The sequence below is a fragment of the Giraffa tippelskirchi genome, chromosome 13, assembly GCF_054371585.1.
Source record: "Giraffa tippelskirchi isolate mGirTip1 chromosome 13, T2T-mGirTip1v1.2.pri, whole genome shotgun sequence".
Classification (NCBI taxonomy): Eukaryota; Metazoa; Chordata; class Mammalia; order Artiodactyla; family Giraffidae; genus Giraffa; species Giraffa tippelskirchi.
Window position 1 is genome coordinate 10,627,491 of NC_137287.1, and position 12,621 is coordinate 10,640,111.

The 12,621-nt window shown below is 45.1% G+C and overlaps 1 long non-coding RNA gene across 5 annotated transcripts in view; it reads right to left on the reverse strand.

The window, feature by feature from the left end:
* LOC145532588 (uncharacterized) overlaps positions 1–12,621 on the reverse strand; it is a 623,961-nt gene that overhangs the window by 236,513 nt on the left and 374,827 nt on the right. For 2 of the 5 annotated variants that reach the window (XR_014073387.1, XR_014073388.1), the window contains one exon: positions 1,726–3,805. The exons of 2 other annotated variants lie outside the window; for them this stretch is intronic. This is a non-coding gene — a long non-coding RNA (uncharacterized LOC145532588). Of the gene's footprint in view, positions 1–193; positions 800–1,725; positions 3,806–12,621 lie in introns of those variants that run through there. One more of the 5 variants, XR_014073404.1, reaches the window with a different exon arrangement.

A 12,621-nucleotide genomic window follows, 5' to 3' on the forward strand; every position in this document is an offset into this window, starting at 1 on the left:
GCCCCTCCCAGATCCTCTGACTCTGAAGTTCTGAGCGATAGGGCCAAAAATCATAAACAGCTCCTTAGGTAATTCTTACATATGCTAACGTTGGAAGACCAATAGGCATGGTGAATGAATTCATGGACTTTGGAGTCAGAAAGCACAGGATTTGAAGGCTGTAAGCTTAATAAACAAGAGAAATCAACTCATATGAGGAAAGGAAATACATTTCATCTTTATTGGTTTAACTAAGTAAACAGGATATTTATGAAGCCTGGTGGCTGCAGAATGTCAGGTTCACAAAGATTTTATTGATGACAACCAACCAACTCTCGGTTCTGTGAAACTGATTTCTGTTCCCTGTCTTTCTCAACTCCTGTCATTTTATCATAACTTATGAGTTGGGCCCTTCCTTTTGCTTTTCACCTGTTTTGCACACTCTCCAGACTGGACAGGTGCCTGTGAAGGATTGTTTGGATTCAGACATTTAACCTCGCCCACTATTTTGACACTTTTTGACAGATACTAAACCAAGAAACAGCCAAAGGGCTGACCCTGCCCCCTCTCCCCCCGAGGCCTCCCCTCAAAAGAAAAGCCTGAGATTGGCACTGGGGGTTTTGATTGGTAGGGATTCCAGAGTCTATTTTCTGAGTCTGGTTGACACTCAGCGGGGCCAAGGTCCTCACATGCAGTGGTGAACTGGGTTAATGAAAGGATCTGTGTGAGACTTCCCTTGTGGTCCAACGGCTAGGACTCCAAACTCCCAATGCAGGGGTCCCGGGGTTCGATCCCTGGTCATGTAACTAGACTTCACAAGCTGAAACGAAAGATCCCATGTGCCACAATGACGATCAAAGATCCTGAGTGCAGCAGTTAAGACGTGGCTCAGCCACATAAATCAATAAATTTTAGAAAAGAAAGGGGCTGGGTATTTCTTAAATTTGCTCTGATTAGAATAAAATAATACAACTGGAGTGGGCTTAAGTAGATAATGATGATGATGATGCCACTGAGGCAGTTCAGAGACTCCAGTGAAAATCTAAACAACCAAGCCAATAGAAAGATAGGAAGCCAGGGCTATTCCCAGGTTTTCAGCAAGGAGAGTGGGTCAGTCTTTGTTCCAGGATTCTGGTTTTACTTGACTCTGCTCTCAACACCCACTCTTGCAGGAGAAAGACTCTGATGACCTCCCGCCAATCACTTTCTCCATGGCCTGGTGGGAAGTGTCACACAGTGGAAAGTGACATTCTGCAGCCACCAAGCTTCTTGTGAGTGGGGTGGCACACTCCAAACAGTAGCCACAGGCAACCCCACTGGCACTTACCATGATCTTAAAAAAATACAATAAAATGCAACAGAATGTAAACTCTTAGCAGACTGACAAACTGCTGAGGGTAGATGATCAATGCCTGACTTATCCCCCAACACCTCCTATTAGGGTTCAGCACCTGGAAACATTGGGTTTGGACTTGGACTGTCACAGTTTGAATTGCCATTCTCCTTACCAAAGTTGCTTATCTGATTTTCAGTATATCTCAACTCTCAAACTACTCTATTCATTTGTAAAATAAGACAGTGCTAGTACTTAATTCTCAGGTTACTACAAGGATGAAATGTGAATACCGGCATCCACCTAACAAGGCATCACCAGGTAAGAAATTTCTTCACCTCTCAAGCTCAACTGGGAAAACTTTTGTCCACAGCCCAGGGGGAAAGGTACAAATCTCATTAACAGACAGCAGCTGTTATTAACAAAGACTCTTTATTAACAAAGACTCTCATTAACAAAAACTCTTTGTTCAACCTGAACTTCCTGTTCAGTTCAGTCCAGTCGCTCAGTCATGTCCGACTCTTTGAGACCCCATGAATCGAAGCACGCCAGGCCTCCCTGTCCATCACCAACTTCCGGAGTTTACCCAAACCCATGTCCATCGAGTTGGTGATGCCATCCAGCCATCTCATCCACTGTCGTCGTCCCCTTCTCCTCCTGCCCCCAATCCTTCCCAGCATCAGGGTCCTTTCCAATGAGTCAACCCTTCGCATGAGGTGGCCAAAGTATTGGAGTTTCAGCTTCAACATTAGTCCTTCCAATGAACACCCAGGACTGATCTCCTTTAGGATGGACTGGTTGGATCTCCTTGCAGTCCAAGGGACTCTCAAGAGTCTTCTCCAACACCACAGTTCAAAAGCATCAATTCTTCGGCACTCAGCTTTCTTCACAGTCTAACTCTCACATCCGTACCTGACTACTGGAAAAACCATAGCCTTGACTAGACGGACCTTTGTTGGCAAAGTAATGTCTCTGCTTCCAAGGAGTACACGTCTTTTAATTTCATGGCTGCAATCACCATCTGCAGTGATTTTGGAGCCCAGAAAAATAAAGTCAGTCACTGTTTCCACTGTTTCCCCATCTATTTCCCATGAAGTGATGGGACCGGATGCCATGATCTTAGTTTTCTGAATGTTGAGCTTTATGCCGACTTTTTCACTCTCCTCTTTCACTTTCATCAAGAGGCTCTTTAGTTCCTCTTCACTTTCTGCCATAGGGTGGTGTCATCTGCATATCTGAGGTTATTGATATTTCTCCCAGCAATCTTGATTCCAACTTGTGCTTCTTCCAGCCCAGCGTTTCTCATGATGTACTCTGCATAGAAGTTAAATAAGGAGGGTGACAATATATAGCCTTGATGTACTCCTTTTCCTATTTGGAACCAGTCTGTTGTTCCATGTCCAGTTCTAAATGTTGCTTCCTGACCTGCATACAGGTTTCTCAAGAGACAGGTCAGGTGGTCTGGTATTCCCATCTCTTTAAGAATTTTCCACAGTTTATGATGATCCACACAGTCAAAGGCTTTGGCATAGTCAATAAAGTAGAAATAGATGTTTTTCTGGAACTCTCTTGCTTTTCCAATGATACATCGGATGTTGGCAATTTGATCTCTGGTTCCTCTGCCTTTTCTAAAACCAGCTTGAACATCTGGAAATTCACGGTTCACGTATTGCTGAAGCCTGGCTTGGAGAATTTTGAGCATTACTTTACTAGCATGTGAGATGAGTGCAATTGTGTGGTAGTTTGAGCATTCTCTGGCATTGCCTTTCTTTGAGATTAGGATGAAAACTGATCTTTTCCAGTCCTGTGGCCACTGCTGAGTTTTCCAAATTTGCTGGCATATTGAGTGCAGCACTTTCACAGCATCATCTTTCAGGATTTGAAATAGCTCAACTGGAATTCCATCACCTCCACTAGCTTTGTTCGTAGTGATGCTTTCTAAGGCCCACTTGACTTCACATTCCAGGATGCCTGGCTCTAGGTGAGTGATCACACCATTGTGATTATCTGGGTTGTGAAGATCTTTTTTGTACAGTTCTTCTGTGTATTCTTGCCACCTCTTCTTAATATCTTCTGCTTCTGTTAGGTCCATACCATTTCTGTCCTTTATTGAGCCTATCGTTGCATGAAATGTTCCCTTGGTATCTCTAATTTTCTTGAAGAGATCTCTAGTCTTTCCCATTCTATAGTTTTCCTGTATTTCTTTGCATTGATCGCTGAGGAACCTCTTGAGTGATGAGTAAACTGTCCCTTTAAATCTAAAAGAGATATGCCAAGGGTAGATGTCCAGAGTTTCCAAAGAGGCCCCTTAGCAATGAAGGTGTCTCCATGGTGAACTATGTCCAATCTCCCTCCAATAAAGCCTTGACAACCACTCTCATGCTCTGTTTCTGCTTTGGGAATTATTCAAATGCTTGATTGGTATAACAGGGTGAGAAATTAGTTGAAATCTTGCTCTCCTCTTCACTCGTTTCCAGACTCTTCCACTCAGGGCTGGAAATAGAAATAGGGTCTGGAGTTCCACTAAGGGGAAAGTCCTATGGCCACACTTAGGAGGAAACCAGAGAGGCCAAAATGTATGTAGGGCATGGGGCCAAGGCTTAGAGCCATGAGGCTTAGGGCCATGCCTTGGAACTTCAGCAGCATGGGTGTTCTGGAGGTACATCCCTGGTGCCCGACTGGGGACAGTGCTGGACAGCACTGCAAGAGGTGTCATGGCTGCCCCCAGCTAGCATCCCGCCCTGGTTGGGGAGGGGTCGTGACTGAGTGTGCTAGGTGGCTTCAACCTGACATCGCTCTGCACCTACAACTATGGATGAAGGTAGAATGTGGCTGGAGTGAGCCCATAGCTCCTGTTTCCCCCACAGAAAACCAGTGAATCCTGGCCCCTACGAAGAGGATCCAGGGTTTGTAAGGTCCAGAAACAGAGGCCAGGAGAGGCCATCAGAAAGGGACCAGCAGCAGAAAAGACAGGCAGAGATTAAAAAGGAGGCTCAGATAAGAGCCAGAATAACCAGCCAAGAAAGGCGCAGAACACCAGCATCACAAAACTAATTCTAACCTGAGATCCTATTAGTTGTATTCATAGTCATTACATTTTATGATGATCTAGGCACTGTGCTAAGCTGTTTAGATAGATTAATCTCACCTAACTCCCTAAACAACCTGGCCAAATAGTATTAAGAACTCCACACTATAGAGGAAGAAACAGAACACAGAAGTCACCCAAGGCAGCCAGCTGATAAGCAAACAGGGAGAATGGAACTCTGGCTGGGGTGAGGGAGCCATGGGGCAGGGCCAGAAGGAAGGACTGATGCTGAAGCTGAAGCTCCAATACTTTGGCCACCTGATGCAAAGAGCTGACTCATTGGAAAAGACCCAGATGATGGGAAAGACTGAAGGTGGCAGAGGGAGAGATGGTTAGATAGCATCACTACGAATGGACATGAATTTGAGGAAACTCTGTGAGATAGTGGAGGACAGAGGAGCCTGGCGTGCTGCAGTCCACGGGGTCACAAAGAGTTGGACATGACTGAGCGACTGAACAATAACAGTCACCACTCGTGATTCATTGTAATCATGTTCCATAAAGTCATGGCAAACACCGAATTTTCTCCTGAGGGAAATACACTTTCATCAACCAGTCAACTCATGTTTTATCTGTGTTTTTGTTGAAAGACACCTTACTGAATATATGTGTGTGTTAGTCACTCAGTCATGTCTGACTCTTTGTGACCTCATGGACTGGAGCCCGCCAGGCTCCTCTGTCCATGGGATTCTCCAGGCAAGGATACCGGAATGGGATGCCACTTCCTTCTCCAGGGGATCCTCCTGATCCAGGGACTGAACCTGGGTCTCCTGCAGTGCAGGCAGATTCTTGACAGTCTGAGCCACCAGGGAAGCCCCATAGGATTTATACTTGATTCATTAACATTGAATTCACAGACAACAACACCCTGCCTGAACAAGGCTTGTCTGACACATGCACTTTCTCCATAAGACACATCTCAGCCTTTCTACACTTGGGAACACCAGACAGCTCTTTAGCAGTATGCATGGTAGCTGTTCGAAACAGCAAAATCCCAACCCAAATCACAGAAATGTGGAAAACGTGACACTAAATACACTGTGAAAGGGACCCTCATCAAAGTCTGAGCAGAAACAACAGAGTGTCACCTTGATAAACCTCAGCCAGGAATGTATGCTTTTGACAACTCAATTATTTTTTCAGATCTATGTATGTCCATCAATGCCTGGGAAAGAGCGAGTATCAATTTGATGATTACAGATAAGTCTTAGCAAGTACAGTAAGTAGTGAACTTTCACAACTTTCAAGTTGTGAACTTTCAAAGATGGAAACGCACATTCACATGTATCATGTACATTTGGAAGTTTATTCACATATCTGCATTCTCTACAAGTGGTGGTGCTTTTGTGAACTTTACAGTCTTGTATATAGTAGTGCAGTATGTTTATTTCAAGCCCAGAACCTTCCATCAGTGTCAGATACGAGTGAGATAGAAGCTTGCCCCTCCATCTCCTATTGCTGACGATCCTTCAGCTCCACCATCTCCCACCTCCTCTCCCTCCTGCAGTCAGTAACTCTTCTTGCCTCTTCACTCAGTGCCAGCCCATATATGGAGCTGTTGTATGGTCTTTCTACTGGTCATGTATGGATGTGAGAGTTGAACCATAAAGAAAGCTGAGCGCTGAAGAATTGATGCTTTTGAACTGTGGTGTTGGAGAAGACTCTTGAGAGTCCCTTACACTGCAAGGAGATCCAACCAGTCAATCCTGAAGGAGATCAGTCCTGAACATTCATTGGAAGGACTGATGTTGAAGCTGAAACTCCAATACTTTGGCCACCTGATGCGAAGAACTGACTCATTGGAAAAGACCCTGATTCTGGGAAAGATTGAAGGCAGGAGGAGAAGGGGACGACAGAGGATGAGATGGTTGGATGGCATCACTGACTCAATGGACATGAGTTTGAATAAACTCCGGGAGTTGGCGATGGACAGGGAGGCCTGGTGTGCTGCAGTCCATGGGGTTGCAAATAGTTGGACATGACTGAGCGACTGAACTGAATCGCACTTTTCACAGTACTGCACTGTAAAATGAAAAATGTTTACTTTCTGCATTTGTTTTTCATGTATTATTTGTGTGAAAAGTATTATAAACCTATGACAGTAGAGCATTATATAGCCAATTGTGTTAGTTGGGTACCTAGGCTAACTTTGTTGGACTTAAAACAAATTGGACTTACGAAGGCACTCTCTGAACAGAAGTCTTTCTTATGCAAGTGAGTTAACAAGTGTGGAATCAACGAGCCATGACGGTTGATGATAGTTTCTCCTCTAGCAGTGCTGCCTTGAGCAGCAGAAGCACCTGAGCCCACTTCCTCATCCGTAAAATGGGGCTTACATTGCCTTCCCTCAAGGTTGCCACGGAGTATGAAGGTGTTCACTCAGGGAAGCAGGTGAAACGGGTTCAGAAAACTTTCACCCCTTTCTGTCTCTCTCCAGAGACATGGTGGATTATCTCCCATCCCTACACTGATGAGAAGCCTCAGCGAGGCTGAGTGATTATTTAAGGTCACACAGCTTAAAAGCATCTGACCCAAGATGCTCCTCAAGGAAGAAGGACTCATTTGAAGTCCCCCAATCCACTGCCCCGATAACTGCAACATGAATGGACTTGCTTGTGCATGTTCTTTTTCTTCCCTTCTCTTCTTCAATTCCTCTTCTCTCAGCCCAGGGAGACAGGCCACAGGGAGGAAGAAAATGAGCCGATTAGTCTGGGCTGGGCAAATACCATTACACAGCAAGCCTGCCGGTAGGGAGTTCATGGAGTCAAGCGTAGACATTGAATCCCAGAGCATCACAGCACTGAAGTCATCTTCATCTTTTAACTTCTTTCCAGGCCATTCATTCACCAAATAGACAAATATCTGCATTTTTGTAGATAAAAATGAATGCAGAAGGAGCCATTTCCAAAGATAGATGACTGTCCTTTTTCCTTCAGCAAAGTTTAAAAAGGTAAAAATTATCATATTATGGGCTCAGTGGTCTTGGAGAGAAAATGAGGCCACTGCTCAACGGGGGAAATTGCTCTCCTTGCTCAGGAATGTTTTAGCATTAAATTAACTCTCCTATCTCCTGCCTGCTAATAGGAAAGCTCTCACCTCTCTGTTTGGCAGGGGATCTACATTTGCATTTAGATGGAGCTGTTGTAGAGATGGCCCTGCACAGAGGCCTCCATCCCTTATTTACAATAGCAGCCGAGTGATAAAATGATTATCACATAAGAGGTTGTTTCACTGGTTTTGATAGAGCTGGAACCAGAATGGGAAAACCTGTCATGTGAATTAGTCAATGAAAGGAAAGGATAGTTTTTCCGCCTGGTGAGAGCTCTGTGGCCTCTTTGACAACCCTGAGGCATGCTAGCTCCCCGCTGTCTGCCAGAACACGGCTGTCCAGACACTTATTGTTGTTTAGTTGCTAAGTCAGGTCTGACTCTTTGCGACTTCATGGACTGTAGCCTGCCAGGCTCCTCTGCCCATAGGATTTTCCAGGCAAGAATATTGGAGGGGGTGCCATTTCCTTCTCTAGGGGATCTTCCTGACCCAGGGATTGAACTGCATCTCCTCCATTGGCAGACGGGTTCTCTACCACTGAGCCATCAGGGAAGCCCAGCCGGACACTGGCTCTCTGTAAAAAGGTAGCAGAGGCTATTGCTACTTATGCTACTGCTGCTTCCTGGACAGATTCCAGGTTACAGTTTGCAGATTTCTTCACATCTCATAGCGGGAGGCAACATGTGGATTGATGCTCCCAATTTTTGGGTGAGGAAACTGAGGCTTGGGGCTGGGGTGCAATGATTCTTCCTTGGCCATACCAAGAGAATGAGGGTTTGAAAGCAATCCTAATCCCAACACAATGCACTATCTGTTAACAACAAACCTCCTTAATCATCCATCTATCCATCCTCCTCCGAGCATCTTCTTAAGCTCCTAGAACAGATCCCTCTGAAGCAGATCCCACTGAAGTGGGATCCAGAGAACTAAAAGTTGTTCTGATTTCTGCAGTTCATTGTGTGACATAGAGCAGCTCCTCCTACACTCATGCCTTTTTTATGTCTCAAAGTTTTTATCTGTATAAGTTAAAGATTTGGACAATGTATCAATAAGAAAAGCTTGCATCTCCTGTCTGAGTGTTGCAGCTTGTTCCAACATACACGAGCCTGTCCAGCAGACTAAGAAAATGTTCAGCTGTCAAGGGAATAAGTCCATTCCCAGTTCCAGAGCAGTGTTTCTCAGGCTTAAGCTGCCATCAGAATCACTTGAAGGGCTTGTTAAAATACAGTTTGCTGGTTCACAGAGATTCAGATTCTGTAGGTCTGGGACAGAGCCCAAGAATTTGCATTACTAACAAGATCCTGGGTGATTCTGATGCTGCTGGTCCAGAGATGGCACTCTGAGCATCATTGCTTTAGACATAAGAAAGTTCATACCATTGCAGGAAGGACTCTGACTTGTCATTTTTTGAGCCATCACTAGAGCTTTGTCCATTCCTGCTGTTTTGCCCACCTGTGATGACATTAGATGGCACAAGCCCAACCAATGAGATATCTCACCATCCATCTGCCCTTATTGGCGAGGGAAATAATGACCACAGCAACTGACCACACCAACAGACGGGCAACGTGTGAGGCAGTGGTCTTGAAATGTTTCAATGGGAAAATTCTTATTGTTAATACTTTGCAGAAATATAAAACCAAGTCAAGCAAAGTCTTTGGAAAGCTGGTCAACTGAATATGTTGGTTGTCTGTCCTGTACTAAATAGCAGTATAACTTCCCTTGAGCTGGTGATAGATTCAAAAAGAGATAGATTTGATATGTAGGATGGATAACCAACAAGGTCGTACTATATAGCATAGGGAATTATATCCAATATCCTGTGACAAACCATAACGGAAAAGAATATGAAAAAGAATGTACATATACGGGGCATCCCAGGTGGTGCTAGTGGTAAAGAACCTGCCTGCCAATGCAGGAGACGAGGATACAATCCCTGGGTTGGAAAGATCCCTTGGATGAGACCATGGCAACCTACTCCAGTATTCCTGCCTGGAGAATTCCCTGGGGAGAGGAGCCTGGCAGGCTACAGTCCATAGGATTGCAAAGAGTCAGACATGACTGAAGTGACTTAACATGCATGCACACATATATATGTATATGCATAACTGAGTCACTTTGCTGCACAGAAGAAATTAATACAACATTGTAAATCAGCTATACTTCAGTAAACTTTTTTTTAAAAAAAAAGATAGATTTTGGTGCCGATCAACCAAATGGATCCAGAGGAGGAACATCCAAGAAGACCCAAGATAACATCCAAGAAGAACCTGTCAATTTAAAAAATAGTCACAACCTAAAAGTTGAGAGTTCTGTTTTATTCAGTGCGATTTTTTAGGATTTCAAGCCTGGGAGACAGCATCTCAAGTAACCCTGAGAGAACTGCTCTGAGAAGGTTAGGGAAAGAGTCAGATTATATAGAAATTTTGCAACAAAGGGCCAGTTGTCTGAACAACAAAAGCATTTTTATGAATTAAAGAAAACCAAATATCCCAAGTTAAGGAGTTTAGTGCTTTTCTATGTATGGGGAAATGCTCACTGAAATCACTCCTTTCACGTGCATCTCAGCTATTCATCCAGTCCCATCACTTCATGGCAAATAGATGGAGAAACAATAGAAAGTGACAGACTTTCTTTTCTTGGGCTCCAACATCACTGCAGATGGTGACTGCAGCCATGAAATTAAAAGACACTTGCTCCTTGACAGAAAAGCTATGACAAATCTAGATAGCTTACTAAAAAGCAGAGACATTACTTTGCTGACAAAGGTCCATCTAGTCAAAGCTATGGTTTTTCCAGTAGTCAAGTATGGGTGTGAGAGTTGGACCACAAAGAACACTGAACATGAAAGAATGGATGTTTTTGAACCGTGGTATTGGAGAAGACTCTTGAGAGCCCCTCGGGCAGCAAGGAGATCAAACCAGTCAATCCTAAGGAAAATCAACCCTGAATATTCATTGGAAGGACTGAAGCTGAAACTGAAGCTTTAATACTTTCGCCACCTGATGAGAAGAGCCAACTCATTGGAAAAGATGCTGATGCTGGGAAAGACTGAAGGCAGGAGGAGAAGGGGATGACAGAGGATGAGATGGTTGGATGGCATCACTGACTCAGTGGACATGAATTTGAGCAAGCTGCAGGAGATGGTGAAGGTCAGGGAAGCTTGGCGTGCTGCAGTTCATGGGGTCACAAAGAGTCGGGCATGACTGAGTGACTGAACAACAGACAGCTATCCTGGGCCAGTATCCCAGGTTTTCACATTGTGAGCTCCCTTGGGCTCACCGTAGGTAGTGGCTGCAGGCTGATGGTTGTTAGACCAGAGGTATTTTCCTCCTTCCTGAGTGTCCTTAGGCTCACAGTGGAGAGCTGGAATTGCTGATGACTGTGACATCCTTGTTTACTGATGTGGCAGGAAATACTCCATTTTTCAACCTTCACAGCAGGTACTGTGCTGTGTGTCCCTCTAGACCCAGAAAGCGGTCTTGCCAATTGGTTTCTGTCTCGCAGCATACAAACTGGAATCCACTCATACATCCCAACCTGGGAGAGCGTGATTGGAAAAAAAAAAAAAACTCCTCCAGTCTGTGCGTGGGTATCCAGAACTCCTAGCAAAATAGGATCATAAGATGTGTCCCAGGCTTCCAATGTGTGCTTAATTGCTCAGAGAAGTCTGACTCTTTGTGACCCCATGGACTATAGCCCACCAGGCTCCTCTATCCAGGGGATTTCCCAGGCAAGAATACTGGCGTGGGTTGCCATCTCCTTCTCCAGGGGACCTTCCTGACCCAGAGACTGAACCCACATCTCTTGTATCTCCCGCATTAGCAGGCTAATTCTTTATCACTAGTGCAACCTGGGAAGCCCGGAGATCACATGTAAGGGGACTTTAACTCATCATGTAGTGTGTATAAATTATTGCTGATCCTTAAACTGAGATTTCAGCTTTCATTAAATCATTCTGCCTTGACAGTACCCGGAAAACAGGGTCAGCAGAGATGCCTGGGTAAGTGAATAAGACTGAATGGCCGTATTGGACTCGGGGAGGGGGAGGGTTAAAAGACGGCCGCCTGCTACCGTTGCTTCCACCTCTGGCCCCCACTGCGAGGTAATGACCCCTGAGAGAGAAGGAGGCAGGCCGGGCAGAGTGTGGAGGGGAAATGCAGATGAAACGAAATCAGAACGCTTTTTCTTTCATGTTTCAAGTACCAAATTATGCTTGACATTTGAATTTTCCCCAAGGCTCACTTCCATAAAATCATGCCAAATTACCTTGAAAGGGTTGGAGCTTCCCGGAGAGACTTTTGACTGTAATCAAACAGGTCTCCTCCGTTGTTTCAGACAGTCTGAAAGGATGTGGAGGAGAAGGGGTGGAGGGCAGGTGATGGGAGGCTGGCTAAGGAATGGTGTGGAGGCTGCAGTTCTGGTCAGAGACCCACCACCATAAGACTGGACATAGAAGCACCAGATGTCCTGGGATGCAGGCACCCCCAAGAGCTGGGAGAATATGAAGAGACCAAAACATTCTAAGGCAAAGGGATGTGTAATAATCCTCACATTGGCTAACATTTATGGAGGTTGATTGCAAAACCACCTGGAGAAAGAAATGGCAACACACTCTGGTATTCTTGTCTGGGAAATCTCATGGACAGAGGACCCTGGCGGGCTATAGTACATGGGGTCACAAAACAGTCAGACAGGACTTAATGACTAAACAACAACAACAACAATATTGCAAGACAGGCACTGTGCTGGGGCCCCTACTCAAAATTTGAACTTCATGACAGCCAGGGGCTGTTATTATTCAACCTTTGAATATGAAAGCTGGAGACAAGAAAAGATGAAGTAATTAATCCTCTTCAGGATGCCAAAACCTGAGCGCAGGTGCTACTGTATTCCCTGAATGACCAGGTGTAATGCCAATGCCCCAGGAAGAGGAAAGGGGCAACTCAGTACCAAAATATTGTGCCATGCTCTGCTGTGATAAGTCACTTCGGTCGTGTCCAACTCTTTGCAACCCCACCAGGCTTCTCTGTCCATGGGATTCTCCAGGCAAGAATACTGGAATGGGTTGCCGTGCCCTCCTCCAGGAGATCTTCCTGACCTAGGGATTGAACCCTCATCTTTTACGTCTCCTGCATTGGCAGGCAGGTTCTTTACCACTGCTGCCACCCAG